Source organism: Cibotium barometz, chromosome 65 (genome assembly GCF_041138505.1).
Source record: "Cibotium barometz isolate CiBa-2024 chromosome 65, ASM4113850v1, whole genome shotgun sequence".
Lineage (NCBI taxonomy): Eukaryota > Viridiplantae > Streptophyta > Polypodiopsida > Cyatheales > Cibotiaceae > Cibotium > Cibotium barometz.
The window spans coordinates 26,394,162-26,404,109 of record NC_141110.1 but is presented as its reverse complement, the minus strand read 5'-3'; positions in this window follow the sequence as shown (position 1 = coordinate 26,404,109).

Here is a 9,948-nt window from a genome sequence, read left to right as displayed (position 1 = left end):
CGATATCTTATCTCCCTTGGATTTTAGGTTTCTTTAGCAGATTCTTCACTCTATGTGAAGAAAATAGATCATGGGATTGTCTTACTTGTCATCTATGTGGATGACTTGATTGTCACAAGAGATCATGCTATAGATGTTATGCATGTCAAGAAGGCATGAGTGGGCAGTTTGATATGAAAGACTTGGGTGAATTGAGATATTTTCTTGGGATTGAAGTGATCAAAGACCATGCAGGGACATGGTTAGTGCAACGCCAATATGCATTGGATATGTTGGCAAAATATGGGATGACAGGGTGTAAGCCAATGAGTACACCTTTGGAGCAGAATGCAAAGCTGCGGGGGCCTAATTTTGGTGAAGAGTTGGATGATCCATCTATGTATAGAAAGATGGTTGGAAGTCTTATTTACATGACTATCACACGCCTGGATCTCAGTTATTATGATGTGGGGCTAATAAGCCAATTTATGCAAAGTCCCAGAAAACCTCATTTGGATGTAGTGAGACGCATTAAGTGCTATGTAAAGACCACTGCACATTATGGTCTTCTTTATGAGCATGGTAAAGGCTTGGATGTACATGGCTACACAGACGCAGATTGGGTAGGTAGCTCGTATGACAAGAGGTCTACTAGTGGTTATGCCTTTACATTTAGAAGTGCAGTGGTGAGTTGGAGAAACAAGAAGCAACCTACTATTGCTTTATCTAGTACAAAGGCTGAATACAGGGGTGCAGCCATTGCTACATGTGAAGGAGTATGGTTAAAGAGTCTCTTGATTGATTTGGGTGAGCCTATTGATGGCAAGGTTGTCATTCATTATGACAACATGAGCAGCATACAGTTGGCCAAGAATCCAATTTTTCATGCGTGGACCACACATAGAGGTCCACTATCATTTTGTCAGAGAGAAAGTGTTGGATGGTACAGTGGATTTGCAGTATGTGAAGACTAAAGAGCAGGTGGCCGACATCTTTTACAAAGCCACTTAGCAGGGAGAAGTTTGAGTACTTCCGTACTATGTTGGGAGTACATGGGATGAGCTTGAGGGGGAGTGTTGAGAGCCTTGATAGCCCAAGCTCATCTACATCTTCATCTATGGTAGTACGTCACGAGCTTGAGAGGGGCTGTTGAGATTCAAGCTCAATGTCAACTTGTGCCAGTTGCACTATGTGCTGGCATGTTAGGTAGTGACATGTGTGAGACACATAGCAATGTGTGGACACAACACATGTAGTGTGTTGTGGATTATGGATTATGGTTTTATACATTGTGTGAGGAGGGAGATGGCTTCCCTCTATGGTTAGGGTTTGATAATACATTAGGGTTTGCTCTTGTATGTGTGCCTCCTCTCCCTCTACCTGTTTTTCATCATCACATGTCGGTTGAACAGCTCCTCACATTGGTACCGAACTTCAGGGAGCAACTGTTGTGCCGCTTGATGCCTCAGGAAGAGAAGATAGCGCCTTCGCTGGAAGCCATGCACATAGAAAAGACACAAACCCTGTCGAGGGAAGCCCCAGTTTATGACGAAGCCATCCCAATGATCTAGGTCAAGTTGGTCGGAGTGGCTATATCAGAAGGATCAAGAGTTAACATACTATCAGATACAACATGTAGAATGCTCGGTTTGAGCAAATGGAAACCACTACGTTTGCTTAAAAATAGCTAGATCAACGCAATGAGTGTAGCCACTTGGATTAATCCATGAGCTCACATTGGAAGTCACTAGATTCAAGTTTCATATATCGCAGTAGTCATGCTCCGAATGGAGGATATCAAAGTGAAAAGATGCAGGAGAGAAGAGAGCTTGAGCTTTTGACAAGGTGAGAGGCTGAAAATTCTTCTTCTACTTCACACAACAAAAAAGGTCTACAAAGAAGATAAAGTAACTAACACACATAATAGAGTATATACAAGCCGTCCATAATGTGAACATGCTAAGAGGAGTGGGTAGATGTGGACTAGTCAGTGTAGTCCAGCTGTAGAATCTAATCTATGGAGAAGATGTGTCGATGCCAGCTACCAAACCTGCCAATGATATAAATGTCGAACAGTCATGCAAGCGCCTTGTGAGTGTGTCAACTCATGTTGAGCTTGACATCTCAACACTCCCCCTCAAGCTTAACTCTAGCTCATGAACTCCAAGCATATCTCGAAATCTGCGAAGCTTCTCAGCTCCCAAGGCCTTCGTGAAGATGTTAGGAACCTGATCCTGTGTGCTGACGTAGGCCAAGTCGATGTCGCTGGGCCAAGACTCTTTCCCTTATGAAGTGGTAATTTACCTCAATGTGTTTCGTTCGTGCATGGAAAATTGGGTTCCTGGCCAACTATATACTGCTAAGATTATCATAATATATGACAACCTTTCTCTCCACATGCAACCCCAAATCAGGCTATAGGTAGCTTGCGTAACCAAGCTACCTCACATGTTGCCACCGGAGGTCCTTTGTACTCTGTCTCTGTACCTGACAAGGCAACTGTGGGCTGCTTCTTGCTATTGCATATCATAGCAACACTCCCCAATGAAAACATAAATCCACTGGTAGATCTCCTGTCTGAGATGCTACCTGCCCAATCTGCATCTGTGTACCCATATAGCTCCAATGGTACAACAATGCATAATCAACAGTGGCCCTCAAATATTGAAGTGTGCGTCGTACACTGTGACATAGATCAAACTCCCCACAATCTTCCTATACATAGTGGGATCCTCTAACACATAAATTGCATCCGCGATAAGCTTGCCATTTTGATCTAATGGCACTGAGATTGGCTTATAATCAGCCATCCCATACTTGGACAACATGTCCAATGCATACTGTCTCTATGATAGCCGAAAACCCTCAGGTGTGCAAATGACCTCAATTCCCAAAAAAGTACCGTAAATCTCCCAAATCCTTCATCTCAAACTTCCTTTTAAGAAGACTTTTCACATGCTCAATCTCTTCCAAGTTGTCACCCCCAACAATAAGGTCATCTACATAAATGGTGATGATCACAATACCCTTATCACTCTTACGCACAAATAAAGAGTGATATGTATCTGCCATATGAAAACCAATAGTGATAAGATACTCAGCAATCTTGTCATGCCATGCTTGTGGAGCTTGCTTCAGCCCATACAAGGCCTTATGAAGCTTACACACATACTCTGGGTGACCTGTATCCTCAAAACCTGGTGGCTGATCCATATACACCTCTTCTTGCAAGTCACCATGCAAGAACACATTTTTGACATCCATTTGATGTAAAAACCAACCTTTACCTATAGCCACTGCAATCACAACTCTCACAGTTGCCATCTTTGCAATTGGGGCAAATGTCTCCTCATAGTCAATCCCATGTGTTTGCGCATATCCTCTAGCTACCAATCTAACCTTGTACCTGCTTATGCTACCATCACTATTATGTTTCACCTTATACACCCACTTACAGCTAATAGCTTTCTTGCCTTTAGGCAATGGCACCAAATCCTAAGTCTCATTTCTATACAATGCATCCATCTCATCTCCACTTGGGTGACACAAGTGGTGGTGGATTGAGCCCCTAGCGGCCTCACAGTGGGGGGTTAACCCTCATTAGGATTAGCTAAATGCAAGTCTCCAAATCGACCCTTGCATGGCATCATTCTCTTCTTCTCTCCCTCTCTTGTGCTGCAAGGTATTATGTTTTGGTTAAAACTATACACACCTATCTTCCCAACAGAAACCAAATTCTTTGTTATGTTAGGCACATGAAGTACTTCAACCAAGTACCTCATCTTGCCATCCTATATAGCTAATGGCACATTCTCAAAGTGAGAAATCAGATGGGTCATATCATTCCTCGTCTTTTTATAACCTAGTTTTTCTAAATTTTTTACATCTCTAAACCACTCACCATAACAGGTCATGTGATAACCCATATACCATACATTATCACCATTTGTGGATACATCTACAGTCATTGAATTTAACATGTGATGCATAACAAAGAACTAGTCACATCTATCTTCAACGTGGTTTCTTGAAGATGCATTATTGTTTCACTGCAACTGCCACTTTTTATGTCTACTTCTTGCTTGGCATTCTATTGCAAAGTGATTTGGTTTGCCATATTAAAAATAGTCCTTCGAACTTGATCCAAATCGCTATCTTTGCCAATCATTATAGACTGTTATCCATAATTTTGACTTCCAAAATGGCCACCATCTTGGCCTTGATCGTGACCTTTATCTCTACCTCTACTATTGTCCATAATTTTGATTTCCAAAACGGCCACCACCTTGGACTCGATCTCTACCTGAATTTGACTAGAATTCCTATTCTAAAGTGTTCTTGCTTTGGGAGGAAGAGTCTTCACTCAAAGAATTCTCTTCTATGATTAACATAGACACTAAATCATGAAAGTTGGGAACATTCTCTCTTACAACAATAGAGGTCTTGAATTGCTTGTATTCTTTGCCAAGCCCATTCAAACAAATGCTCACCAAGTCATTGTCTTCCCCACTGAGATATTAATAGATCCAAGGGATTCAAGAATACCCTTGATCTTAAATGTATAATCATTATACATGTTCTTCTTCTCCACTATATGCAACTCTTGTTTTAGTTATAACAGCTTCCTTGCCCTTATGTTTGTGTGGAACATCTTCACCAAGTTTTTCCATGCAACTGCTTGAGTGTCGGCATCCTATCTATGCCCAATCATAGTGTCTGTCACATATTGACTGAAAGCCAATACATGACTTTCCTAGTAACTTGGTTCCATTATTCGAATGCCTCGATCTCTATTGGAGTAGCATTTTCTTAAGGCAATTCCGGAGGCTCCTCATTGTCTCCTTCAACATAGTCCCAAAATCCTTTTCCCATTAGGAAATTTGTAATTCTGAACTTCCATGCATGGAAGATGTTCTTGTCAAGATTCTCACCAAAAATTTTGTTGATGTTGTCAGACTTTACTTGTAACAATGAGAAATCTGTAAACAAACAACAACCAAAAATCTTCAAATAAACAATTACTGTATGCAACCTATAACATAACAGTATTTGTTATAACTCCTATACTAGTACTTTTGTATAACTTGTATATCACAACATGTAATTAGAGTACATGTACATACACCCATAATCAACAATACATGTGCAATCTCACTGTTTGGACACCTAAAATACACTGTTGCACTGCAATAACCAGTGTTCGGATAGAAACAGTTTGAAACCAAAACTTCTAGAAGTGCCCGAAAACACCTTGTGGCAGCGAACAGAGGCCAAGATGCACTCGAAAAGAAATTTTTACCGTAAAACTGTAGTACAAAGTACTACACACCGTATAAGCACCTCAACGTATACAAAGATAGCTCCTCAATTGGAGATGTGTAGCTCCTAGAGCTACCCATGGAGTGTAGTACCAAAGTAAGATGGGCAAGAGATGACGATGCTCTTACCTGTGTATTGCTTCCTTTACATTCGTAGCCTTGTTTTCTTGTCACTCCACTCCTTAGCATGAACCAAAATCTGATACCATGAAAAGATTGGGGGAGGAGAGAGAGCCTAAGCTCTTGTAAGCACACACACACACACACTCTCTCTCTCTCTCTCTCTCACACACACACACACACAACAACAACAACAACAACAACAACAACAACAACAACAACAACAACAACAACAACAACAACAACAACAACAACAATGGATAACACACACAAAAATATGGAAGCCTGAAATCTTCTTCTCCTTGTTGCTCTCAAAAGAGGTCTATAAAAGATAAGTGAAAACCAACATAAGTACTAGAGTACTATGTACAAGCAGTCCATAATGTGAACATGCTAAATAGGTGAGCTGGTAGGTGTAGTCCAGCTATAGAATCACTCGAACGAAGATTTTTCATGTCGGCTAACCAAACATGCCAGTGGTGTAAATGTGGAATGGTCACCCAAGCGTATCATAAGTGTCAGCATGTGCTGAGCTTGACATCTCAACAGTAGGGTTATATCATTGATAACCTTTATACTCCAAAGCATAACCAATGAAGATCATTTCTATGCCTTTGGATCCAACTTGGTTTCCACTTCATTAGGAACATGCATATATGCATATATGCAATATATCCAAACACTTTCAAGTGATAAAAATGTGGTTTTGTTCTTGTAAACTCATGTTCAGGAATCATGCCATGAGCAATGCTATAGTGGGGGGGGGTCATGTTCATAATATAAACAATAATTTAGCTACTACTTTAACCTAAAAATAATCTAGTATATTCTTTTTAGACCAAACCCAGAAAAAACTTCCTTTGTCCGGAAAGCACGGGCGATTCCACTGGGATAGCTTTTCCCTAATGTAGTTAAAAGCCTTAACTAACTTAGCTCATCTGACTGAACCTGTAAGTCCCATAGTCAGATCAGGGAAAAAGACTGTACTTAGATCATAGAGACCAATGTTTTTTTCCTCATTGAGAGGCACAGCCGTTGATTCTTTTCCATATTTTTGTCCGGAATTTACTTCATCTATCGAACTAAGTAGAAATTGAATCTCGATTCACGGATCCATCAGTCCAACCTAACCCCATCTAGTCCCATGGTTAGTCTTTTGACAAAGCAACTTCTTTAATGTACTTGTTTTTCCTTTCTGCAACTCCATTATGTTGTGGAGTGTGCGTGCATGTGAATTGCCTCTTGATTTCTTGCTTTATTAAGAAATCATTGAACTCTTTGGAGAAATATTGTCCGCCACCATTAGATCTTAGGCATTTGATCTGCATACTTTTTTCATTCTTAACCAAGGCTTTAAATCTCTGAAAGTGAGCAAAAACCTTTCTTTTTTCCTTCATGAAGTAAACCCACACTTTCCTAGTGTGATCATCAATGAATGTAACATAGTATGTGCAACCTATAACATTAATGGTAACATAGCATTTGTAATCTATAATTGTTGTAGTCTTGGTCGGTCCTCATACATTAGAGTGTATAATATCCAATGGCCTTACACTAGCTTGCTTTTTATATGGGAAGGCATGTTTTGCATGCTTGCCAAAAGCTGGTATGCTTCAAATACTTTATGCATGTTTTGCATGCTTGCCAAAAGCTGGTATGCTTCACATACTTTATGCATACTATCAACCTTAAACTTTGACAAAACTCACAACAACAATATTTTAGGCTTGCATAGACTTCAGTCGATGTATATTCACATGATCAATGCACTTGTGCTATATGTCAATATATGCGGTGATGCCTGTCCCCTATGTGCAAGAGTGGCTGTCTTCATGTTAGGCATGTTTACATCCACCAAAGTAAACGACTTGCCATTTTTGTTACCCTTTTCAACCAAGAAGCATTGATTTTTGAAGTCTTACACAAAGCTCTCTCGAGGATTGAACCTTGTTGCACATCCCTGCTCAACCAACATTTGTGCAATAGGAACTAGGTTTTGAATAATATGATGAACATGAAGTACATCTGCCAAGTACTTAATTTTGTTATCCTGCATAGACAATGGCAATTTACCAACATGTGCAATGGGGTATGTAGTATATGATCACCTATTTCCACATAGCTTGATTTTTCCATTTTCTAGATATCTCTAAACCACTCACCATGACTAGTTATGTGGTTAAGGCGCCATAATTTATATACCAAAATATCTCCCAATCCTAACATATTTCCTATTGTGGAACTAAGCAAGTGCTGCATCATAAATAGATATTCTCACTTATGTCATCGCCCTGTTTACTTGATGATGCATAGTTACCTTGCTACAACTTTCCACTTTTAATATTATTCTACTTTTTATAGTAGTCCTTTGCACTCTACCCTGGTTTGCCAAAGTAATAGTAGTTCATACTATTTGCATTTTGGTTTCTTTGCCAACCACCTCAGCCTCTCTGGCTCCCCCTGTCTCTATAGTGGAGGGGGAAACCGAAGCATGTGTGATGACTGACTCATATTGGAATTTTGCAGTCGAACGTGCATCAGCTTTATGGGTGAGACTGATTTTCTTGTGTTGTTGTTGCCTCTGGTTTGATTTTCAAATCGACCACCACTGCATCTTCTAGATAACAATCTACCTCTACCTCTACTTGTATATATGAGTAGAAGGCTTGCTCATGTGAATTTTCGAAGGATGAACCTCTCCCAATATTCAACTTCTCATAGATGAGGAGAGCAATCATTTCCTGTAATTCAGGAAAGTTCTCTCGAACTCTAACAGAGGTCTAAAACTTGTTGTATTACTTTCCAAGACCATTCAAGGTCACCAATACCATATCATTATCATCTACTGGTGATCCAATAGAAGAAATGGCATCTGCAAGCCCTTTAACCTTCCCTAAGTAAATCATTTATGCTCAGCTTTCCTTTGGTCACATTATGTAGCTCGTGCTTAGCTGCATCTTCTGAGCTTGAGTGTTGTATACAGTATATCAAGGTGACCCAAGCCTCCTCAGGCATTTCTACATCCTATATATGCACAATAATAGCACCTATCACACTAATAGTAAACTAATGTAGCACCTTTCTAGCTCTTTCATGCCATGCTTTATATGCCTTCACCTGTTGTGGGGTGGGATTTTCTTTCCTAGTCTCTCACTCCTTTTCATCACATGTGATGAACTCCCAATATCATTTTCCCATAAGGAAAATTGGCCATCTTGAACTTCCATGCTTGGAAGTAATTCTTATCCAACTCCTCGCTCACAATTTGGGATAGACTGTCAAGCATGATTACCTGCAGCAGCTTACCAAAGAGTGCTTACTTCTCCACATAGAGAAAACTTGCAATCTTCAACACAACGGTACACACCTATTATATTGCTAAATGGAACAATCACACATATATATACATCCACTAACAACTTGAAAATCTCAAATTCTCTGCATAAGAAAATTTGTGCCACAACTTTGCACCGATCCAAAAATTAGGCATACCTAGTCAAGATTAACACCTTCATGGAGTGCCTGTGAAAATCTTGCAAAGCTAAAGCTAGCCTGAAATGGCCTCGAATTGTGTGAAAAAGTGCAAACTTCGATTAACAAAGTTAATACATAATAAGATCTTCTTCCTTCATCGAGGAGGATGCCTCAATCTAAGACAATGACTTCCATGTTTGCATGTAGCTTTTATAGCTCTTGAAGGTGTTGCTCCAAAATCAGAGGGAAGGAGATGGAATCACCCTTACCTATGTATGGCTTTTCATCAAAGAGGGAAGGATATGGAAGTACCCTTACCTGTGTATGGCTTCCCATCAAAAGAATACGGGGAGAGGATGACCTTGAGCTCCTTACTACTAGCACACACACACACACACACGAGTAGACAAGCACACAAGAGACATGGATGGATGAATTTTATTCAAAAGAATATAGGGAGAGGATGAACTTGAGCTCCTTGTTACTAGCAAACACACACATACACACACACACACACACACACACACGAGTAGACAAGCACATGAGAGAGATGGATGGTTGAATTATGGCTGAATTTTCTTCTATTCTCTTCTCTTTTCTCTACACCCATAAACTAAAGAGATAAGAGTACATATTATATGGGAAAGTATTGTCCTACTATAACATATAAAGGTCGGTCCATAGTGTAAACCCGAGTATATGAGTTGGTGCTATAACTATGTCATAACTCTAGTACACCAAGGTGGCTGTCACACAGGCTTTAAACTACTGGTGACATATCACCCATAATCTCACTAAGCATGCTATTGATGTAAGTGTGGAAGCTATCACCCAGCGGGGCATCAATGTCCACAATACTTGTTGAGCTCGATATTTTAACACTAAGCACCCCCAAGGAACGAATCTTGCTTTGAAGCTTCCTGTTTCGAGCCTTGGAAGTCTCCTAAGCTTCCCACTCCAAAGATAGATGATCTAAGCCTGATACTCCAGATGTCCCTCCTAAGTTGAAGCCAAATGCTCTAGAACATAAAGAACATAACGCTCCCAAAGATGATGT